At 35.6% G+C, this 22659-nt stretch overlaps 1 protein-coding gene across 3 annotated transcripts in view; it reads right to left on the minus strand.

Annotated features, from left to right (window-relative positions):
• Positions 1–22659, minus strand: part of LOC147914599 (uncharacterized) — a 130354-nt gene that overhangs the window by 23474 nt on the left and 84221 nt on the right. The window contains exon 1 of one of the 3 annotated variants that reach the window (XR_015555092.1): positions 7451–7597. The exons of the other annotated variants lie outside the window; for them this stretch is intronic. The gene's annotated coding sequence lies outside the window, so the exon portion shown is untranslated. Of the gene's footprint in view, positions 1–7450; positions 7598–22659 lie in introns of those variants that run through there. 3 annotated transcript variants of the gene reach the window in all.

A 22659-nucleotide genomic window follows, 5' to 3' on the forward strand; every position in this document is an offset into this window, starting at 1 on the left:
TTTTGATTTAGAAAATTTATTCCTGTTCTTACTTCATATACCCACTCCAGCAAGAAGTCTGTTTTTTTAAAAATCAAATGAATTACTTGTTATAATTCAATCTTAAAATGGAGCGTGTTATGTTGAAGGACTGCTGCTTTTCTGTTTGGTGCAGAGTTTAGTATAAGGACAGAGATGTCAAGTATGATCTTTCCCATGAAGTAGTCTACTGTGGAACATGGCTGTCCTCCAAATTACTTAAGGGGAAAAAAACCCTAATGAACGAACAGAGGGGGAAGGCTGTTTCCATGGCAACTGAACTATCAGAAAACCCAAAGAACAGAGATGCTTTCTCTAGCTAGTATACGTAGTTCCATTTTTAACTCCTTGCTACTGGCAGTCAGCATCAACAGGAGCTCAAGATATCCAAGTAAATGTTTACTTTCCAAAACATCAAGAAATAAATCATGATCCAGTTATTATTTCTTGAAAAGATGATCATTATCCCCTGAGAGAGGGGAGGAAAAAAAGAGATGAGAGAGATGTTTATGAAGAGTTTTGGGCAGAGGGTAAGGAAGATTAGAGAAGATACAATAGGACTCATCAGTTGTGTTTAACAAACATGTACTGACTGCCAACTATTTACGGAACACCAAGATGAGAAGGAAAGCTGGTCTAGAACTCAGGAAATTCAGAGCCTACCACAGAGGCCATCAAGTAAAGAGAAAATTCCTATACACTCTTATGAAATCAATGATAATGATGCAATCAGTGTGCTGGGGAGCACTGAAGAAGGGCACTAATCCCACTGGAGGTGGGGCTGGGAGTTGTCAGAGAGAGAAAACCTATGCAGGTTTTAAAGGATGAGTCAGAGATAGATAAGTCAATAAGTGTGGAAAGGGCTGTAGGGACCAGGAGAGAGATGAGCAAAGGGGAAGCAGAATGGTTTGTATGGGGAAGAACTCCAAGCAGTTAGTTTTTACTAAATCAATTAGTTATTACTGTATCGACGTGAAAAAGTGGCCAGAGATGAGACTGGACAGAAAACGAAAGAGCCTGTGAATAGGAGGATCTATGACTTTGGATTTTATCCAGATGACAGTCTATGGAGGGTTTGTATTACCTTTCTTGGTAATGGTAATAACAATACAAGAAATGACAACGATAACTATAGCTGCCCTTATTAAGTACTTCCTATGTAACAGGCACAGAATTAGCACTTCATATAATATCTAATTTAATCTTTAATCTATGAGGTAGATTCTATTATTCTCCTTTGTAACATAAATGTTTGACCTACTTATCAATTTTTGAAATCCCATTGGGAGAGCCGAATATTAGTTTTCCCAAACTCCTTAGGTAGGAGTGGCCATATGATGCAGTTCTGGCCAATGAGACACAAGTAGACATCTGGGTTCCTAGAGAAGATTTTGCTTTTCTTATAATAAAAAAAAAAAAAGACAGCAATGACTATTGCTGCCACTCCCATCTTCTTCCTGCCTTGAACACAATGAAACATCTGGAGTTGCAGCAATCAATTTGTTACCCTGAGGAAAAGAATTGGGGAATGGTCTAGAGAATGGCCGAAAAGCTGGCCCTGAAATCATCAGATTCCCGCACCAAAATCAGCACCTGCTTACTGCTGGACTCCTTGATAGGTAGAGAAACTAAGCCCATTGATAGTTGGGAGTCTTGTTACATATAGCTATAAGTACTCCCATTTGATGCATCTATTTTATAGAAGAGGAAAATAAGGTTCCAAGTCAGTAATAACTTGCCCAAGATCATGCTTTTAGCAAATGGTAGAGTCAGGATTCCAAATAAAGTTCGACTTTAAATCGTGGGCTCTTAAACACCCCAACATATCAGTACTTTTTCTTCAGTCTTTTGCTCGATAAGGGGCAAAGTAGAAGGTAAACCCATTCCTAGGTGAGAGAAAAAGAATCTTCATGGCAGAGAAAGGGAAAATTTAGAATAGAAAAGCTGAAAACTCAGTTTAATAATTCCATCTGTTTTGGGCCCCAATAGAAGGGAAAATGAGACAAAACTAAATAAAGGAATATTTCCTCCACCCCAGAATGCCCTCTCTCATATATCCAAGACCTTTTCCATCAAGCTTCTCTCCCTTCTTCTCTCAATGAGAGATACACGACTGATAGCTTAAGGTACTGGCTCTTCTCTGAAATAAGAAATTCAATAACCATGTTGACAAGGTCTTACACTTATGACACAAACTATAACCTTGATGCTTAAGTTATTTATTCATTCAAACATTTATTGAACTCATTTTTTTACAGTGATGGGAGAAGAAGAACTTAAGACACTGGTGAAGGAACAGAAGAACTTTCCTATCACCTCACGTTACTTTATATATTTATATATAATTTATATATTTATATATAATATACAATAACTATATATTTTATATATTTATATGTATATAGTTATTTACCCTACCATTCCTTTGGTAAATTTACTGTAGCTTTGCTGAGCCTGGGCCAACCACTCTATGTCATGCAAGGAGCTCTAACTCACAAGATATATGCACAAAATTGTGATATAAAGCATAGGATGGTGGTTAAGAACAAAGGAACTAGTGTCAGACTGTCTGGATTGTAATCTGAACAATTTACCAATTATGTAGCCTTGGGAATGTGACAATCTCCCTGTGCTTCAGTTGCCACATCTTTAAAATGGGGGATAAGGATAGTACCCACCTCACAGGGTTGTTGGGATGGGTTAAAGGAGCTAACTCATTCAAAAAACTTAGAACTTCCTGGTATACAATAGGCACTCCATAAATATTAGCTAATATCATTTTATTTGTCTTCAGAATCTCCACCTACCTTTCATTGCATCTTCCAAATCCTCTCCCCTTTCATATATCTGGTACTCAAGTGATTTATTCTTCCCACCAATCTCCATCAACAAAATTTGCTTTTACAATGCATTTATAGTACAATGTATTGAGTATATAATGCCTCACCTAGGGGCATTGGTACCTTAAACTTCATCTCTAGTTGTGGAATGAGTTGTCTACTGGTATATATCAATAAATAGGAGACTATATGGCTAGACGGGAAGTCCTTTGTAGTATTCTTAAAATTACAACGGGTAGACAGTTTTCTAATTAGAGGTAAGTAAAGCTCCAGGTTGAGTCATCATTTGAGAGTCCATAGAGTATTTCACACTACAATCTAAGAGATTACTATACTATGACATCATCTCTGTGACTCCAACATGGCTACCCACAGTCCAATTTTGTAAGATATGCCTTGCCCTACCTGCTTATAGATTTTTCCTTTACACAATTGCTTCTCCAGAGTAACAAAAAGAGCCAAAAGGTCAGCAGCTACGTAGAATGACACCTGCTTTACATTTATAAATTCCAATAACAGCAAAAGACAGTGTCTCACTCTTCACCAGACTTGGCAAATGCCTGAGCAAATGCCAGGAATGTTTGCACACACGTATTCCCTGGGTTTCTAGTGCCGGGCTCTACCTCACTACAAGGAAAACCCTATTCTTCAGAGGAAAGATGCCCACCACATCTTGAAGGAATACGTAAACATTTTTTTGAACTACTAAGTTAAATTTAACCTATGTGACATACACAGATGATACATTTATTTTTCACATGGGCCATCAACCATATTTCAACTTAAGTCTTTCCAAAATATTACTGGAAGGAATCCAAATGTATTTTATCAGAAAAGTACGTAAAAATTAAATGGAAAACTTAGCCTTCCAAAAGAGAAAAAAATTAAAATTATCGTAGAAATAGTAAAGGCCATGGCTCTTTTGAAAAAAAGAATTAATATAATTATTGTTTAATAAAATCTCACAACCTTTTCTCACTAGCATTAGGTCTAATGAATACAACTCACCTTTGAGCATACAGCTCTGTTGCAGCTTGGCTATATAGCTGCAATTTCAAAACTGGCTAAAATATCCACTTTAAGGCAATATGCATTATTACAGAGAAGTTATTTAATTAGAAGAGGAAAATAATTCTCAACATCAGTAAAAGAATGACCTTATATGAAAAGAAAGGTGAGCACAGTCATTTAGTAAATTATTGTTCCAGAAAGAGTAAGATTTGCTTCTTAAAATCCTCTTGAGAGTCTTTTTCTTTTTTTAACTGTTTTTTTGTTTGTGAGGAAGATCAGCCCTGAGCTAACATCCATGCCAATCCTCCTCTTTTTGCTGAGGAAGACCTTCCCTGAGCTAACATCTTTTGCCAATCCCCCTCCTTTTTTCCCTTTTCTCCCCAAAGCCCCAGTAGATAATTGTATGTCATAGTTGCACATCCCTCTAGTTGCTGTATGTGGGACGCCACCTCAGCATGGCCGGAGAAGCGGTGCGTGGGTGCGCGCCCGGGATCCGAACCCCAGCTGCCAGTGGCGGAGCACACGCACTTAACCGCTAAGCCACGGGGCTGGCCCCTCCTCTTGAGGGTCTTATTACCACAAATTCCTTTCATCATTATTATGTAAGTACACCTAAATAGTTCTGCACAGCCCACAGGATAAAACCAAAGTCCTCTGTGTGCCATATAAAAACCTTCACAGTGCAGTCACTGCTTACCTCTCAAGCCATCCTTTCACCATTCATCCTCTGCCTGCCTGCACTTAAAACTTCAGCTTAAAACTGCTGAACAACTTGCAGTTCCCCAAACAGGCCAGACCTCAAGGCTTTTATCCATGATTTTTCCTCTGCCTAGAAATTGTATCCTTTTCTTGACAATCTGGTGACCTTGCATTCATCAGACATTTCAATTAAAATACTATCTCCTCAATGTAAAGCCTCCCCCAGGGGATTGGCTATTCTTACTCTGGAGTCTCACTGCATTTTGTACATCATTTTATTACAATGGTTTTAATACTGTTCTGTAATTATTGTTTCCATGTGTGTCTTCCAACTAGACTATAAGTAACCCGAGTACAGGGCTATGTCATTTCATCTTTACATTCTTTAATACCTGGTATCATATCTCACACATACTAGGTACATAACTTATATTTGTTAAATGAATGAACCTTTAGAGTTCTTATCAACCATATTTGGTTGTGTATTAGCTGGGTTTATTATATACATTTGTCAAGAATCATGAAGGATCTGAGATTTCACCCTACTTACCAGGCAATAAGTTTACCACCAGTCTCATAGATACTGGTGGAAGAAAACAAGTCACCAGGGCAGAGAAGGACAGATTATTACAGCAATAGCAACAGCCAGAGTATCAGCACTTTTCGCATCAGTTTCCCTTGTCTCAAGTCCCACAAGGGCCACACAAATGGGCCCATATGGATGCCCATGGGTTGATTACAAGAGGGAAACTCTAAGCTTAAGGAATCTAAATCTTTTATACTGGAAAGTAAGTATGTCTCCTCTTTGCTCCAAAGTGAGACATATATCTTTCCAAGGCTATTCACTGTACAAGCATCTTTGGAGAGGTAGTATAGAACAAAAGAAGTTAGTTCTTCTGCTTGCAAGATGTGCAGAAATAAAAGATACCCAAGGAGAACTGTCTCCCAGCAACATTCACTAAAAAGAAGGATACATATCTACAGAAAGGATTCATCTCATCTCACTTAAATACTCAGAGGGAACCTCCTATCACATTCCGAGGATGTTGTCACTTGAAATAAATCCCTTGATTTATATCACTTTTTGTACCTCCCAATAATTACCTTGGATGAGTCTAGATTCTATTATAACTGTGGCAGAGATATTTACAGCTCACTGAATATCCATGTGCTCCCCATATTTTCCAGCATCATTGCAGTTAGGTGGGGACACATGATAAGTTCTGCCCAATGGACCATGAGTGGAAATGACCTTGAACACTTCTAAGACAGAGCAAACGAGAGGGCATGAGTTCTCTGTTCTCTCCTTTCCTCTGATGTAGAAATTATAGAGGTCCTGTACTGAGATGCTAGAGTCTGTTAGCTTGCGACTCTGAGTGACTATGTGGATCGGAGCTCCTCTGTTGACCGGTGCTAGACATGTACCTTTAGTGAGAAATAACATGTTAAGCCACTGAAACTTCAGGGTTAACCTGTTTTCACAGCATAATATAGTGTATCTTGAACAATACAGCAGCTCTTTGTCTTATGAGTGCAAGTATTTTAAGAACAAAGATTTTGTTATTTTGAATTAATTCTAATTATTTATCCGCTATTATTTTATCCACTTATAAAATTAAATAAGCTTCCATTGAGCTTTGAAAATTCTGATGAATTATTAACAAAATTTAATTAACATGTTTATAAATCTAACCATTTCTTTTACAGACATCTACCTTCAATAATTGTTAACTCTGTGAAAGGTGTTAAAAGGCCTAAGAAAAATATTTTTGTATACTACAAGATTTCCAATGGAAAATAACGAGCAGTCTGCTTTTCCATTCGACCCACAAACTACACAGACAAAGGTCTCTGTTTTGAATCTATTCATCAATATACCATTCAATTTTCATTCTCTCATTCACTCAGGCCCCTCAACTAAGTGATTATCCTGTGTGCTTACAGCATAAGGGCCCATGCAAACTGCTGTTAGAAATGTTAAAAGTCAGTGGTTTTTCTGTCTATTTAGTGACTGAATGGTTCATGGAAGCTCTACTTTTTATTCCTAAATTCAGAACCTACATTTGGGCAAGATCAACAAATTTCCCTTAATTCCCTATTTGAAACAAACCATTAGAAGTTTCCCTTTCTGGAATCACAGAGAAAGTATCAAGTAAAATTGGAGGAACTGGAAAGGGGGAAGGAGAGGAATTAACAATTTCAATATTGTTTCCATTGGATTTCAGAAAAGTTAAGAAAATAATATCCTCTCAATTTTATAGATGAAGAAACTGAAGCTGAGAGAGGTTTACGCAATTTTCCCAAAAGCTAAGTGGTAGACCGGAACTTGAACCAGCCTTTCTTACCACAGCATTTTCCTCTTTTTTGAAACTACACTGCCTGTATAAAAAGACTTTTGTGATGAATCTGGAGGATTTCAACAGAAGAGGCTGAAGGAGCAAAAGGAAGCAGGAGAGCATAGCATCAGATGGGCATCATCACATGGGATAGAGTGTAAAACCTTTAAAGGGATGTAGAGAATGTAAGCTTCGAAAGCTAGATCAGGACTATTCTATGGAAGACTTGGAATGCTTTGCTGGAGAGGGTAGACTGTCTTCACTAGTCAAAAGAGAACTAGTAAGAATGAGGAGAGGGGAAAGAATGCATGATTTAACCTCATGTTTGTAGATTACATTATTAACCCCAATTCTTCACCCCTCTTGTATGCACACCATTTGTCATGAGTTCCTCTCACTAATAGGGTGGTGTTTACTTTCCTACTCCTTGGCTTTGGATATGACCAGATAACTTCCTTTGGCAAACAAAGTGAGACGGATGTGACGGGTATTATTTGTAAACTAGGCCTCAAGAGGCCTTAGATGTTCCTGAATGTCTACTTATACCTCAGCCACTGCTGCGAGAATAAGCCTTGGTTATCCACTGGCCAAAGGCAGATGAAAGACATGTGGAGCAGAACCATCCCAGCTGAGCCAAGCTTAGAGCCAACCTCCAGGCGACCTGCTGACATAGGAGAAATAATAAATGACTGCTGCTTTAAATCACTGAATTTTGGAGTAAATATTAGGAAACTAGCTCTGATTCCACTGTAATGGAAGAAACAAGATATTTCTGATTTTTGGCTTAAGAAAAGAATTCAGATTTCATTTATCTGTAAAATTTTATGAATATATATGAGTAATTAAGAAGTCACTGTACTATGCCAAGAAAGAGAAAACTTTGACCTCAACTTGGAAAGAGGCACAGAAAGGGAAAACAAAACAAAACAAAAACAAAACCCAGACCCGTACCAGAATCAACTGGAAGGGATGCTTATTGTTAACAATATGGGTTTTTAAAAATGACTTTTCCATGCAAATCAAAACTACAATGAGGTATCACCTCTCGCCCGTCAGAATGGCTGTAATTAACAAGACAGGAAACAACATGTGTTGGAGAGGATGTGGAGAGAAGGGACCTCTCATACACTGCTGGTGGGAGTGCAAACTGGTGCAGCCACTATGGAAAACAGTATGGAGATTCCTCAAAAAATCAACGATAGAACTACCATATGATCCAGCTATTCCACTGCTGGGTATTTATCCAAAGAACTTGAAAACACCAGTGCGTAAAGATACATGCACCCTTGTGTTCATTGCAGCATTATTCATATCAGCCAAGACTTGGAAGCAACCTAAGTGCCCATCAGGGGACGAATGGATAAAGAAGATGTGGTATATATACACAATGGAATACTACTCAGCCATAAGAAACGATGAAATCCAGCCATTTGTGACAACATGGATGGACATTGAGGGTACTATGCAAAGTGAAATAAGTCAGAGGGAGAAGGTCAAATACCGTATGATTTCCTTCATTAAGTAGTAGATAATAACAACAATAAACAAACACATAGAGACAGAGATTGGATTGGTGGTTACCAGAGGCGAGGGGGGGAGGGAGGAGGGCGAAAGGGATAATTCGACACGTGTGTGGTGATGGGTTGTAATTAGTATTTGGGTGGTGAACATGATGTAATCTATGCAGAAATAGACGTATAATGATGTACACCTGAAATTTATACAATGTTATAAACCAATGTTACTGCAATAAACAAAAAATTTAAAATTAAAAAAAAAAAATGACTTTTCCAAACTTCTAACATCTATACCCAGATACCTGATCGTGATGCCTATGGCTCTGCCTTTTAAAAGTCCTTTTTAAAATAGCATTTTTGAGAATAATTGATGTGGAATAAATTGTACATATTTAAAGTGGACAATTTTATGAGTTTTATATATGTACAAACCTGTAAAATCATCCTCATAATCAAGATAATGAACATATCCATCACTCTCTAGGGCTTCTTCACGTCCCTTTATAATCCATTCCTCTCTTCATCTCTAAACCTACATCCACAGGGAACAACTGATGCGTTTTCTTGTCACCAGAGATTTTTCTTTTTTTTTTTAGAATTTTATATACATGAAATCATACACTGGTTTCTTTCTGGGTTCTTTTAATCAGCAACATTTTTTAAATTCCTCCTTGTTGCTCAGTAGTATTTCATTATGTGGATATACCACAATTTGTTTATCCATTCACCTATTGATAGACATTTGGGTTATTTCTAAGTTTTGGCTATTGGAAATAAAACAGCTACAAACGTTCATATACAAGTCTTTGTGTGGACAAATGCTTTCATTTCTTTTGGGTAAATACATAATATTGCAATAGCTAGATGGTATGGTAGGTGTACATATAACTTTTTTTAAAATACTGAGAGAACAAATCAAAACCACAATGAGATGCCACTTCGCATCTGTAAGCTGTAACAAAATGGACCAATTCTTGGACAATTGAGGAAGAATGAATGGAAAACAAGTTTTGATGAACACATGGAGAATTTGGAGCCCTAATACGTTGTTGGTGGGAACATAAAATGCTACAGCTACTGTGGAAATAGTTTGGTGGTTTATCAAAAAGTTAAGCATAAAATTACCATATGACTCCACACTTCTACTTCTAGGTATATATGTAGAAGAACTGAAAACAGGTTCTAAAACAAATACTCATACACAAATGTTCATAGTAGTGCTTACCATAGCCAAAAGGTGGAAACAACCCAAATGTGCATCAATGGATGAATGGATAAACAACATGTGAATATGTACATAGAATGGAATGTCACTCTGTCATAGAAAGAAATGAAGTACTAATACTTTGAACCTCAAAAACATTATGTTAGGTAAAGAAGCTAGACACAAAAAGTCACATATTATATGATTCCATTTGTATGGAGTATCCAGAATAGATAAAACCATAGAGACGGAAAGCAGATTAGTGGTTTCCAGGGGCTGGAGAGAAGGAGAAATAAGGCTTAAATAAAACAATCATTAAATAATGACTGTTTAACGGGTATGAGGACTTCTTTCGGGATGATGAAAATGTTTTGGAACTAGATAGAGGTGGTAGTCGCACAACATGGTGAATGTACTAAATCCCACTGAACTGTACTTTTCAAAAGCATTGATATGTTATGTGAATTTCATCTCAATTAAAAAAAACTTTTGAAATGTTTTCCATAGTGCCTGTACTATTTAAAATTACCAGCATTAGTGTATGAGAGTTCCAGTGACTTCACATGGCCACCAACACTTGGTATGGCCAGTCTCTTAAATTTTAGCCATTCAATGGGAATATAGTGGTATCTCATTGTGGTTTTATTTTATATTTCCCTAATGACTAATGACCATTTTTTCTTGTGCTCATTCACTATATGTATATCTTCCTTGCTAAAGTGTCTTTTCAAATATTTTCCCAATTTTTACTGTTTGTGGGGTTGTTTATTTATTTTTTTGGTCTTCTAATTAAGTTGTAAGAGTTCTTTATATATTCTAGATACAATCCCTTATTGGATAGATATTTTGCAAATATTTTCTCCAGTTTGTGGGTTGGCTTTTAATTTTTGTAAAAGTGTTTCGAAGAACCGAAGTTTTTATATTTGATGAAGTCCAATTCATCAATTTTTTTCTTTCCTAGTTTGTGCTTTTTGTGTTCTATTTAATAAATCTTTGCCTGATCCAAGGTAACTAAACTTTTCTTCTACATTTTCTTTTAGAAGTTCGATAGTTTTAACTCTTACACTTAGGTCTCTGATCCATTTTGAGTTAATTTTTGTATATGGTGCGAGGTATAGGCCAAGGCTCTTTTTGTTTGTTCTTTTGTCTATACTCAATCAATTAACCTAGCACCATTTGTTAAAAGGTTACTCATTTTCCATTGAATGCCTTGGCAATTTTGTTGAAAATCAATTGACCAAGTATGCGTTGGCCTATTTCAAGAAGAATGTCAGTTCTGTTCTATTGCTCTATATGTCCATTTTTATGCTGATATCACATTTTTTATAAAACGCAAATAATTTCTAAACTTCTGTATTTTAATAGTAACAAATTACATTTTATTAATAAATTCTTTATTTTGAATAATTTTAGATTTACAAAAAAGCTGAAAGATAGTACAGAGAATTCCCATATACCCATCACCTAGTTTCTCCCATTGTTAACACCTTGCATTACCGTGGTATATTTGTCAAAACTAAGAAACCGATACTAGTACATTACGAGTAACTGACCTCCAGACTTTATTTGGATTTCACAAGTTTTTCCGTTAATATCCTCTTTCTCTTTCAAGATCCAATTGAGGGTACCATATCGACTTTAGTTGTCATTTCTCCTCTGCACTGTTATAGCTTCTCAGTCTTTCCTTGTTTTTCACAACCTTGATAGTTTTGAGGAGTACTGGTCCGGCATTCTGTAGAAGGCCCTACCCCATCTCCCAATTTGGACTGTGTGTTCTTTTTCTCATGATTAGACTGAAATTAATAGGTTTTTGGAAATAATACCACAGAAGCGAAGTGCCCTTCTCAACACTTCATGTCACTTCACATACATGTGATATCACTGGTGATGTTAATCTTCATCACTTGTGTGGTGTATGCCAGGTCTCTCCACTGTAAAAGGTACTATTTTTTCCTTTCTCTACTTTATTCTTTGGAGGCAAGTAACTAAGCCTAGCCCACTCTCAAGAGAAGGAGGGGCAAGAAGTAACATCCACCTCGTGGAAGAAGGTGTTTCTACATATATTATTTGGAATTCTGTAAGAAAGTTTGCCTCTTCTCTCCTGTTTATTTACTTATTAATTTATTTAATCATTCATTTGTATAAGTATTGACTCATGTATATTATTTTATATTTTGAGATATGATCCAATACTGTTATTTACTTTTTTTGCCAAATTATTCCAGCTTTGGACATTGGGAGGTCTTTCAGGTGGTTCTTATGTCCCTTTGGTATTCTACCATCCTTTTGTTTATTGAGCACTTCCTGACTTTCCGCCACTATAAGATGTTCCAGAGTAATCTTGTATTTTCCCTGCCCAGCCCAGAATCATCCATTTCTGCAAAGAGCACTGGCTCCTTTAATGGAATGATATTTAGAAACCAACATCTGGGTGCTTGGGCTATACTTTTTTTTATTACTGTAGTTTTATAATAGGTGTTAAAATCAGGGAGTATAAAACCTTCAACTTTGGTCTTCTTTTTCAAAATTATTTGAGCTAGTCTAGATCCTTTGCCTTTTCATATAAATTTTAGTATCATCTTGTCATTTTCTAATTTCTGCTGATATTTTGTTTGGAATTGCACAGAATCTATATATAAATTTGAAGATAATTGACATCTAAATAATATTGGGTCTTTGGATACATGAATAGGATATATTTTTTCATTTATTTAAGTCTTTAATTTCTCTCTCCATTGTTTTGTAGTTTTTGATATATAAGTCTTGTACCTCTCTTGTCAAAATAATCATGAGGTGTCATATATTTGAGAGGCTATGGTAAATAGTACTTTAGTAATTTCATTTTCCCTGTGTCCACTGTTGGTATATAAAATATGCTACATTTCTAAACTCATTTACTAGTTCTAATGGGTTTTGGGTAGATTACTTAAGATTTTCTGCATAGATGATCATGTGTCTACAAATAAAGTTAGTTTAAAATTTTTCCTTTCCCGTTATATATGTTTTTAATATTTTTCTTGCTTTATTGCATTTGCTAGGATTTTCAGTAAAGTGTTCAACAGAAGTGGTGAGAGTGAATATCTTTGCCTTGTTCCTGATAATATAAGGAAAGCATTCAATCTTCCACCTTTAAATATGATGTCAGTCCTAGGTTTTTCATGCATGTCTTTTATCAGGTTCATAATTTTCCCTTCTATTTCGAGTCTGCTGAGAGTTTTCTCAGGAATAGATGTTGGAATTTGTGAAATGTATTTTCTGCATCTATTCAGACGATCATATGATTTTTATTTTTAAAATGTTAGTATGGTAAATTATACTGATTGATTTTCAAATGCTAAACCAGTCTTGTATTTCTGGGATAAACCTCTCTTGATTATGATGTATTAACTTTTCAAATATATTGTTGGATTCCATTTGCTAAAATTTAAAAATTGTTGCATCTATGCTAATGACAGATGTTGGTCTGAAATTTTCTTTTCTTATAATACATTTGATGCTGCTTCACTGTCTTTTGGCTTGCATTGTTGTTTCCCATGTAAAATCTGTTGTCATTCTCATCTTTGTTCCTTAGTATAAAATGTGTCTTTTTCCTCTGGCTATTTTTAAGATTTTCTCTTTAAGCAATTTGATTATGATGTTCTCCATTTTTTTCCCACTTTTTTTTTTTTGTTGAGCTTGTTTCTGTGGCTTTATTGTTTTCATCAAATTTGGAAAAATTTCCCCCATTATTTCTTCAAATATGTTTTCTGTGATCCTTCCCACTCATCTTCTTCTAGGACTTTAATTACACATACTCAGGACCTGGGGTGCAACCAGAAATCTCTGTCACATGAATATTCTAAATCAAGCAACAGATCCTGTTCCAGCTTTTGCACTGGCTTTACCGTATTTAATTCTATAGTTCACAATAGCTACTTGAGATCTTCTTTTGTTTCAAATATTATGAGGGGTAAGTAAATATTTCTACATTTCCTCTTTCAGAGAGTACATATCCCAGAACCATAGCTATTTCAGTATAAGCAAGTGTCCAATAACTATTGTTGCCTAACTGCTTGGACCTCTAATTTCAGATGCCTGCTTTCCTAAGCAAATAGTACTTCCCTCTGCCTGGGCAAAGTATACTGTCACCTTCTTGAGTACTTACCTAAAACAACTATCTCATTCCCATGTGAAGTCACGATACAGTAGGATATGTGAAATAACAGAATTATAACAGATAAAAAGAAGAAATACAGAAGAGGAAGCAATTAGATGTCACAGATGAAGCGAGGTTACAGAAGGCTATCAACAAAAGGGAAATCCTGGGTAGGAGTCTGAAAGATGCCCACCAGGTGGATAAGAAGGGAAAGAACATATTAGACAGAGTCATAGAAGCACAGGAGAGTCTGATGTGATGGGGTTACTGAGAGAGCCTTTCAGTATTGTGGAAGAACAAAATGGGAGGAGTAGGAAGGACATTATGTTTGGAAAGGAGGATGCCTCGTATGTCATTATGGGGAGATTGAATATAACCAGGGAAGTGAAGTGGTCATATTTGCGTTTCAGAAAAATTACTCTGGTAGATATGTAAGGAGGAGAAATACTAGAGGCTAGAATTTGTGGCGAGAACTGTAATCCAGGAAAAGTGCAATAAAATCCTAGAGTAAGGGAGCAAGGAGAAATAAGATAGGACAGACTAAGGAGATAACTGGCTAATTTTTTTATTACTTACTGTATGCTAGGCACTGATCTAAATGCCCAACATGTATTAACACATTTCTTTCTTCACATCATCCCAATGAAGTCGGTATGATTTTACACATAAGGCATCTGAGATCATATAAATGTATAACCAGAATTCAAGCATAGATATTCTGACTCCATGGCCCATATTTTTGACCTCATGAAGCACAGTCAACAACTTGGGAACTGGATATAGGAACAATGGAGAGTCTTACCAGCACCCAGTAAGTATTCGTAAAAGGTAATGAATGAATAAGAAAGAAAGAAATGACTGGGTATTCCACCAAACAAAGTGTCATTCCTTGCATTGATTTTATGTGCTCTGAATATGGAATTTTCTATAGGAAATGTCAAGTCCTGTAGAAATTTTGGTTTGTATTATTTACTTAAATTTTTTTTAACAGAACACAGAGCTAGAATGCCATATGCTGAACTGTAAGCTAATTTCGGATACCCTGGAGTAGAACCCTCTCATGCCTCAGAATACAAGTCTGACTCCCAACCCAGAACGTACATATACTCATGTACATTCCCTGATGAAAGGGATGAAAAAAATCACCCCATCTCTTGCTCTCTACTTCTCCTTTTTAGCTCTGACCAACATGTGGCTTCTCTAATTATTAAACAGACCTAACAGTTGGGCTGATTATCCAGGGAAATGTGGGCTCTTCATAGACAGGGCTGAAGTTGGCTGACACCATCATCTACTGGTCCTTCAGCACAAGGGGTAGTATTCATTTCTAGCCTCTAGCAGCACATTCACAAGTTGTTCCCATAATTAACTAAATAGGCCCCTTCATTTAGGACTGCTCCAGTCCTGAAGTCTCATTCCTGTCAGAGTCATCTCTTCTAGCCTATTTACTGGGGAGAGAAGGACTATTTATAAAAGCAAACTTATCTTTGACGTGAAGCAGCACATTAACATGCATTTCAAATTAGCATCAATGGACCACATTCTTTTCAGCCCCCACTGGCTCTGAAAAGACAGCCACGCCCAAAGAGTTTCATTTGCATTCTGTCAGGCACTCCATTACCTCCTACAGGCTGGGGAACCCAGCTACTGAGGGCAGATTCCAGCTGGCTCCCAGATTCTCTCACCAAGCAATATGCTGAGTCAGCTCTAAGGTACATTGGCACATATCTCAAGAAACAAGCCCAAGTATATATGATGAGAGTTTAATAATACCAGAGTGCTTCCTTTCCCTATACATATCGTGTTACTTTAGCGTGTGAGTGGCTGTATGGGGGTAAGTTAGATGCCAACAGAGGAGTAGCAGAACATTCTTCCATATCCTAATGCTGGTGGATTTAAGTCAGTCCACACAATTAAATATTTGTTGATTGTCTACTGGTTAGTTACCAAGTGTTGTGCTATGCAGTGGTAATACCAAGAAAACTAATATATGGTTTCTGCTCTTAAAATGCTCACCATCGGGCCGGCCCCGTGGCTTAACGGTTAAGTGCCCGCGCTACACTACTGGCAGCCCGGCTTTGGATCCCAGGCGCGCACCGACCCACCACTTGTCCAGCCATGCTGAGGCTGCGTCCCACATACAGCAACTAGAAGGATGTGCAACTATGACATACAACTATCTACTGGGGCTTTGGGAGAAAAAAGGAGGAGGATTGGCAATAGATGTTAGCTCAGAGCCGGTCATCCTTGGCAAAAAAAAGAGGAGGATTAGCATGGATATTAGCTCAGGGCTGATCTTCCTCTCACACACACACACAAAATGCTCACCATCTATGATCCAGCAATTCTACTTCTGGGTATATACCTGAAGGAAATGAAATTAGTATCTCGAAAAGATATCTGCACCCCCATGTTCATTGCAGCATTATTAAAATAGCTAAGACATGGAAACTACCTATGTCCATCAGTAGATGAATGGATAAAGAAAATGTGGTAAATATAATATATATATATATATGCAATGAAATATTATTCAGCCATAAAAAGAAGAAAATCTTGCCATTTGCAACGACGTGGATGGAACTTAAGGGCATTATGCTAGGTGAAAGAAGTCAGGCAGAGAAAGACAAACACTGTGTGATCTCACTTATACGGGAATCTAAAAAAATTGAACTCGTTAAAACAGAACAGACTGGTGGTTTCCAGCGCAGGGGGTGATGGTGGAGGAAATGAGTGAAAGTACTCAAAAGGTACAAACTTCCAGGTATAAGACAAATAAGTTCTGGGTATGTAATGTACAACATGGTGACTATAGTTAACAATACTGTATTGCGTATTTGAAAGTTGCTAAGAGAGTAGACATTCATTCACTGTAATAGGAATTAAAGCAGAGAATATTGGCATAGATTTGAATAAGTTGGTACATTTGCTGTGGGGAGTACATAGAGATTCACATCTGATTATATTTTTCTTCAGTTAAGATATAAAGTCATCAATTAAGAGTGAAAAGAGAGGAGTGTTGTTGAAGTTTGAAGTATTGTTTGGATATTGAAGATAATATGAAGTACAAGAGTTTGTGAAACTTGTTGACCAGTTTCTGTTTCTTGGTGTCCTAGAAATATTCCTCTTTCTTATATTAAAAATCAAGTATGATCTAGCCCAGAAAGTGCTAATAGCTAACAATAGAAGATTGTAAAACATCATTTATTTTTTATATTAACTAGAATTTATCTATATGTCTACTTATGTAATTATATTGTAAAATTATAAATATTGAGATTTTATAAGATTGTAAAATCAGAAATATTGATTGTGTAAGAAGTACTAGAGATTATCTACTTACAGTTCTCCCTTACAGATAAAATGGAGAGTCAGAGAATTTCAGCAATTTGCATAATATGAAACCTAGCCATATAGTGGTAAAAAGAACAGATCCCATATATCCTAATTGTCATTCCAATGATAGTCTATGCCTCTTAATTTTCCGTAATGTATGAAATAATTTTCTAGTTAGCATTGAGCTATATATTATTTCTGTAGACCAAATGGCTGCTAATATAATGTCCACCCTTACATCTATTATAAATCCAAGGCATTCCTTTATGAGGCATTCTCCTAGCTCTTTGAGTATCGGCTCTTTCTCATTCTTCAGGTATTACTCACATGTTACTCTCTCAGAAAGGTCTTTTCTGACCAACTCCATACATACACTTCTGTGACTGCCACTATCACACCATGTTATTTCCTTCATAACAACATACCTAATAGAAATTATGACGTTTATTTCCTTTTATATTGTTTTTGTCCTCCATAATACACTCTTCCTTCACAAATATAAGATCCATGAGTGCTAGGAGACTTGTCTATCTTGATTATAACTCTATGCTTAGAGCCTTCTATTTAGCACAACTGGTACTTACTAAATAATTTAAAGAATGAACAAACACATGAACTCACCCGAGTTTAAAACACTTGGAGATTTTATACACATATATATATAACTTACTTATACTTTAGCAAAATTTCAAATCCCTAAAGTAGATATTTTAATTCTCATTTTGAAAGTAAATGGTATTATTTTATTTTTATATATTTTAAGCTTTTTATTTAGAAATAACTTCAGACATATAGAAAAATTATAAAAGTAGTACAAATAATTCCTGTATATCCTTTACCCAGATTCCCCAAATGTAAGAATTTTATCACAATTGCTTTATCATTCTCTCTCCCCCACCTGGCAGACATTTTGCCTCCTTACCTCTAAATTTGTCAATGTGTATATCACAAAACCAAGGACATTACAGACATAATTTTAGTGCAGTGATCAAAGTCAAGAAACTAACACTGATGCAATAATATTATCTAATCTATTGACCTTATTCAAATATTACCAATTGTCTCATTAATGTCCTTTATAGAAAAATAATGTTTTTCCTGGTCTAGGTTCCAACCCAAGATCACAGACCAGATTCAGTAGTCATGTCTCCTTTATTCTAGAACAGTTTCTCAGTCTTTAACGACTTCAAAATTTTGTAGAATATCCCTTAATTTAGGTTTGCCCAATGTTTCCTCCTGATTAGATTCACTTTTCCACTTTTGGCAGGAATAACACATAAGAGATGCTGTGTCTTCCAGGTACATCATATCAGGAAACACGTATTTGCCCCACTACTGGCAATGTTGACTTGGCTATGGTGGTGTCTGTCAGGTTTGTCCACCATAAAGTTACTATTTTTCTTTTTGTAATCAATAAGTATTTTGTGGAGAGCTACTTTGAGGTTATGTAAAAATTTCATTTATCATCAGGATACTTTCATCCACTAGTTTTATTGATGCTACTTGATTGAAACATTTATTACTATGATGATGATTCAATTTTTTCCCCAATTCCATCATTCTTTTACATTTACTCTTTGATATTTTACTGTTGGAAAGAATGTTCCTTTACCCCTCCTTTATTTACATATTCATTTATGTATTTATAAAAGTAAAAACTCATGGATTTTAATCTACCATTACTTATTTTAATGCTCAATTGTCCAAGATTCGGCCAGTGGGAGCCCTTCAAACTAGTTTCTGTGCCCTTTTGGTACATCTCCACCACTATTTGAACACTTCCTTACTACTGGCACACAAAAAAAGATGTTCTAATCTCAATTTAAACTTTCCCCATACTAGCTCTGGAATCAGTCATTTTTTTAAGGGTCTCTAGTTCTTTTTAGTGAAGAATGGTTTTTAGAAACCACAATCTGGGTGCTAGGGATGCTTATTAGTATTAGAATGCATTGTTCCTAGGTCATCTCAGTGTATAGAAATAGGAAATATATAAATATATACATATCTATTTCTATATCTATCATTATATTTTTTAAACCATGAGCTCATACTGATACCTCCAATTCCAGTGTAACATCAAAGGCTTCAATCTAGTCTTCCCCCTGTATGTGTCTGTAACTTGCTTCTCTGACAATTAGAAACCCGGCTCTCACAATCCAGAATATATTTACTTATTTGCTCAGTACTAGGATATGCTTCAAATATTTCAGAATTGCTAACCTATATCCCTGTGAAAAACAAACCTACTAAATAGAATCAATATTTGTTATAGTTTTTTTGTATGTAACCTGAGGATATATAGTAAAAATACAATGCTCAAATGTTCCTTGAATTAGTCCACCACCTTTCCACTCAGTGTAGTTATGTTATTCATTTGGAATACAATTAGACATTTATTTCTGTTGGTTCTATTTTGGTTTTCCCCCAACCTTGCTAATTTCCTTCATTCATTCAAGAATGTGAAACATCATCCTGCTACTAAAATTCAGACTATACAAGTAGGTATAATTAGAGAACCATCTCTCCCCCAATGCATACATTCTACTTTATTCCTATATCTTCCATTTTTTCCTACCCCAATCCTGACCACCTATGGTGGTAACTATCTCAGTCTTTGGTTTATGCTGCCTGTGTTTTGTTTTGCACAAATAAGCAAATACATGTATATTTATATTTCCTTTTTTTTCTTATATTAAAGTTAGTAAATGCCAGACACTCTTTTGTATATTGCTTTTTAAAAAATCATGTCTATTCCAAATCATTCTATATCACTTTAGTGATCCTCCTCATTCTTTTTGCAACTGCATAGTACTCCATTGGATGGAAGTACCATGATTTGTTCAACCTCTTCTCTGCTTAGGGACACTTAAAAGTTGTTTCCAATATTTTGTAATTACAAACAATGCTGTAGTGAATAACCTTGTGCATATACATTTTTGAATTATTGGGTATATACCTTCAGGATAGATTCCTAGAAAGGGTTGTGTGGGTTGAAAAGTAAATGCATAAGTACATTTTTTAAAGACTGCCAAATTCTCTTCTCCAAAGGTTGTGCTAGTTTGCTTGTTTGAGGTTGTCCCACTAGCAATGTATGAGACTGCTGGATTGCACATAGCCTCCCCAACAAATGTGATGTCATACTTTTTAATTTTGCCAATCTGAAAGATGAAAAATAGCATCTTCATGTAGTTTCAATTTCAATTTTTCTGTTTATGAGTGAGGTTGAATGACTTTTCATTAGGGGTGATTTTTATCTCTCTTTTTGTAAATGTTCATATCTTTTACTCATTTTTCTATCAGGCTTTTGGTGTCTCTTTCCTCTCAATTTTTAGGTGTTCTTTCTACTTTAGGGATATTAGCCCTTTATCTGGCTATATATAGCAAACATTTTTCTCAATTTTTCAGTTGTCTGTTACTGTCTGACTTGTCAAGTTTTAATGGTTCCTTCAACTCTCACATACAGTATATACTACCAAGAGCTTCTTCTTCTTTCCTATTAACCTTTGCCTCTCCTTTATCCTCCCATTTTTTTATTCACATCATTTCTACATTGTCAGAACATGTGATATTTCTAATTATACTCCCATCCCTGTACTCATATTTGTTTTAGTCTTATATATACAATGAAATATAATAGATGTTTGCCATAAACTACGTTGCTTAAGTTTTCTCAGTCATCTCTTTATTTGGATAAACTCATCCTTCAGGAGATTCTGTTTTTCTATTGTCTTAAGAGCTGAAAAATCTTTGGTTCACAATTTCTTCCTACTTTGTTTTGTTTTTACACTGTTATTCCATTGCTCTATTGTTTGGTAAGTTGTTTTGGAGAAGTCTGACTCCAATCAAGTTTTTCCCCCTTGTAAATCATTTTATATTTTTCATAGGAGGCATTAAGAAAATTTTTTCTAGATCTTGAAATCTAAGAGTTTACTAGGATATGTCTCAAAGCTTGCCATTCTAGGCCCATTTTCTCATTACCTAAAGGTACATATTACCCTTTCAATATGTAAATTCAGATCTTCATTTATTTCTGGAACATGTTCTTGGATTATAGTTTTGAATATTAGTTCTGTTCCATTGCTTTCTGTTTCTGCTTTAAGGACTCCAATTAATATATATGTTTTTTTCTTCTTTGTCTGTCTTCCATTTCAACCACTTTCTCTCTGTTCTTTTGTACTTCTTTGTGTCACTTTTCATTATCTTTTCTGTTTTCCTACTTCAATGTGTCATAAAGCTTTCACTTGAGTCTGTTTTCCCTTGAGAACCCTGTAATTTATTCTTCATATCTGTAATCATAGTCTCTTTTACTTTGTTTCTTTCTTGAGTTTTTTCAATTTCTTGACTTTTATTGCTTTTTGTCCTTTTTTGTCTTGAATGTTTTCATATCTGCAAATGCTTCTTTAGAATTCTAAATTCAATTTGGAGTTTTTTACTACATTTTTCTTTGGCTTCACAATGTTTTCTGGGGACAAATTTTCACCAAATAAGATATTTTGATTCTGATTTCGTTACCTTATAGTAGATTTAAATAGATTTATTCACTTTTGTCTTATTCATTTTGTGGATCTGTGGTGGCTTACAAAATGTTTAGTTCAATGGTGCCCTCTTCTGTCAGTGTGGCAGAGCCCAGGTTGTTTAATGGATTTTGTGGAGGGATTGGGGGGTGAGGTGGGGGGAGGGATTGTGTGTCCTCTAGGTTTGGGTTATTTTTTAGATTGCAAGACCCTAAATATTCCTTCTTGCTTGCTTTATACTTTACCATCGAATCTCCAAATGTGCTTCTCTCTTCCCTTTTTGTCTTCTTCTCCCCCAGAAGAAATGTCTTTCAAAGACAGCCACCTGGAGTTGTGTGGCCTTTAAATCTGTTTCCTGTAGTCAGTGCTCTGATATACCAGCACGCTTTTCCAACAATTTCAACCTAGGGGTGAACTTTTTCCTATATAGCAGTGGTTTTAAATCAATCTTTGACCCATTGCTAGCTCTCTTCTCTTCTCTTTCCAGCAGTGTTTCCTGTATTGATCACCATGAAGACTTATAGGAAGAGCATGAGAGACAGCTTTCTTGAATTTATTTATTTATATATATATAAATTTATTTACATATATATATATAGTGTGTGTGTATATATATATATATATATATATATATATATATATATATATATATAAAGGTAATTACCTTAAAGGTAATAGAATTAGAAGTTTGAGTGTTCTCTGTCTTCTAGTTATGCTTGGAATGTGGTTCTGTGTAATTTTGATTGTTCTTTTGTTGTTCTGTATTGTATTTGGAGAAATACAGGGAGATACAGATTAAAACAGGTGTAATTTTTTGTAGTCACCAGAAATCCTATTTATTCTATTCTAAAATTATTTTTTTATCTTATTTTTGAATAGGTGATGTATTCATATGGTTCAAAATACAAAAGGTACAGAAAGAGTGAAAAGTTTCCTGCCTACTCATATCTCCTAATTAGTCTCTCCTCACTAATATTTAGTTCTTGTGTCCTCCAGAAATTTTAATGTAATACATATATAAAGTTGTTTGTCCACCTCTTGTTTTTATA

The sequence above is a fragment of the Ceratotherium simum genome, chromosome 18 (assembly GCF_057802395.1).
Source record: "Ceratotherium simum simum isolate JZ-2026a chromosome 18, ASM5780239v1, whole genome shotgun sequence".
Taxonomy (NCBI): Eukaryota; Metazoa; Chordata; class Mammalia; order Perissodactyla; family Rhinocerotidae; genus Ceratotherium; species Ceratotherium simum.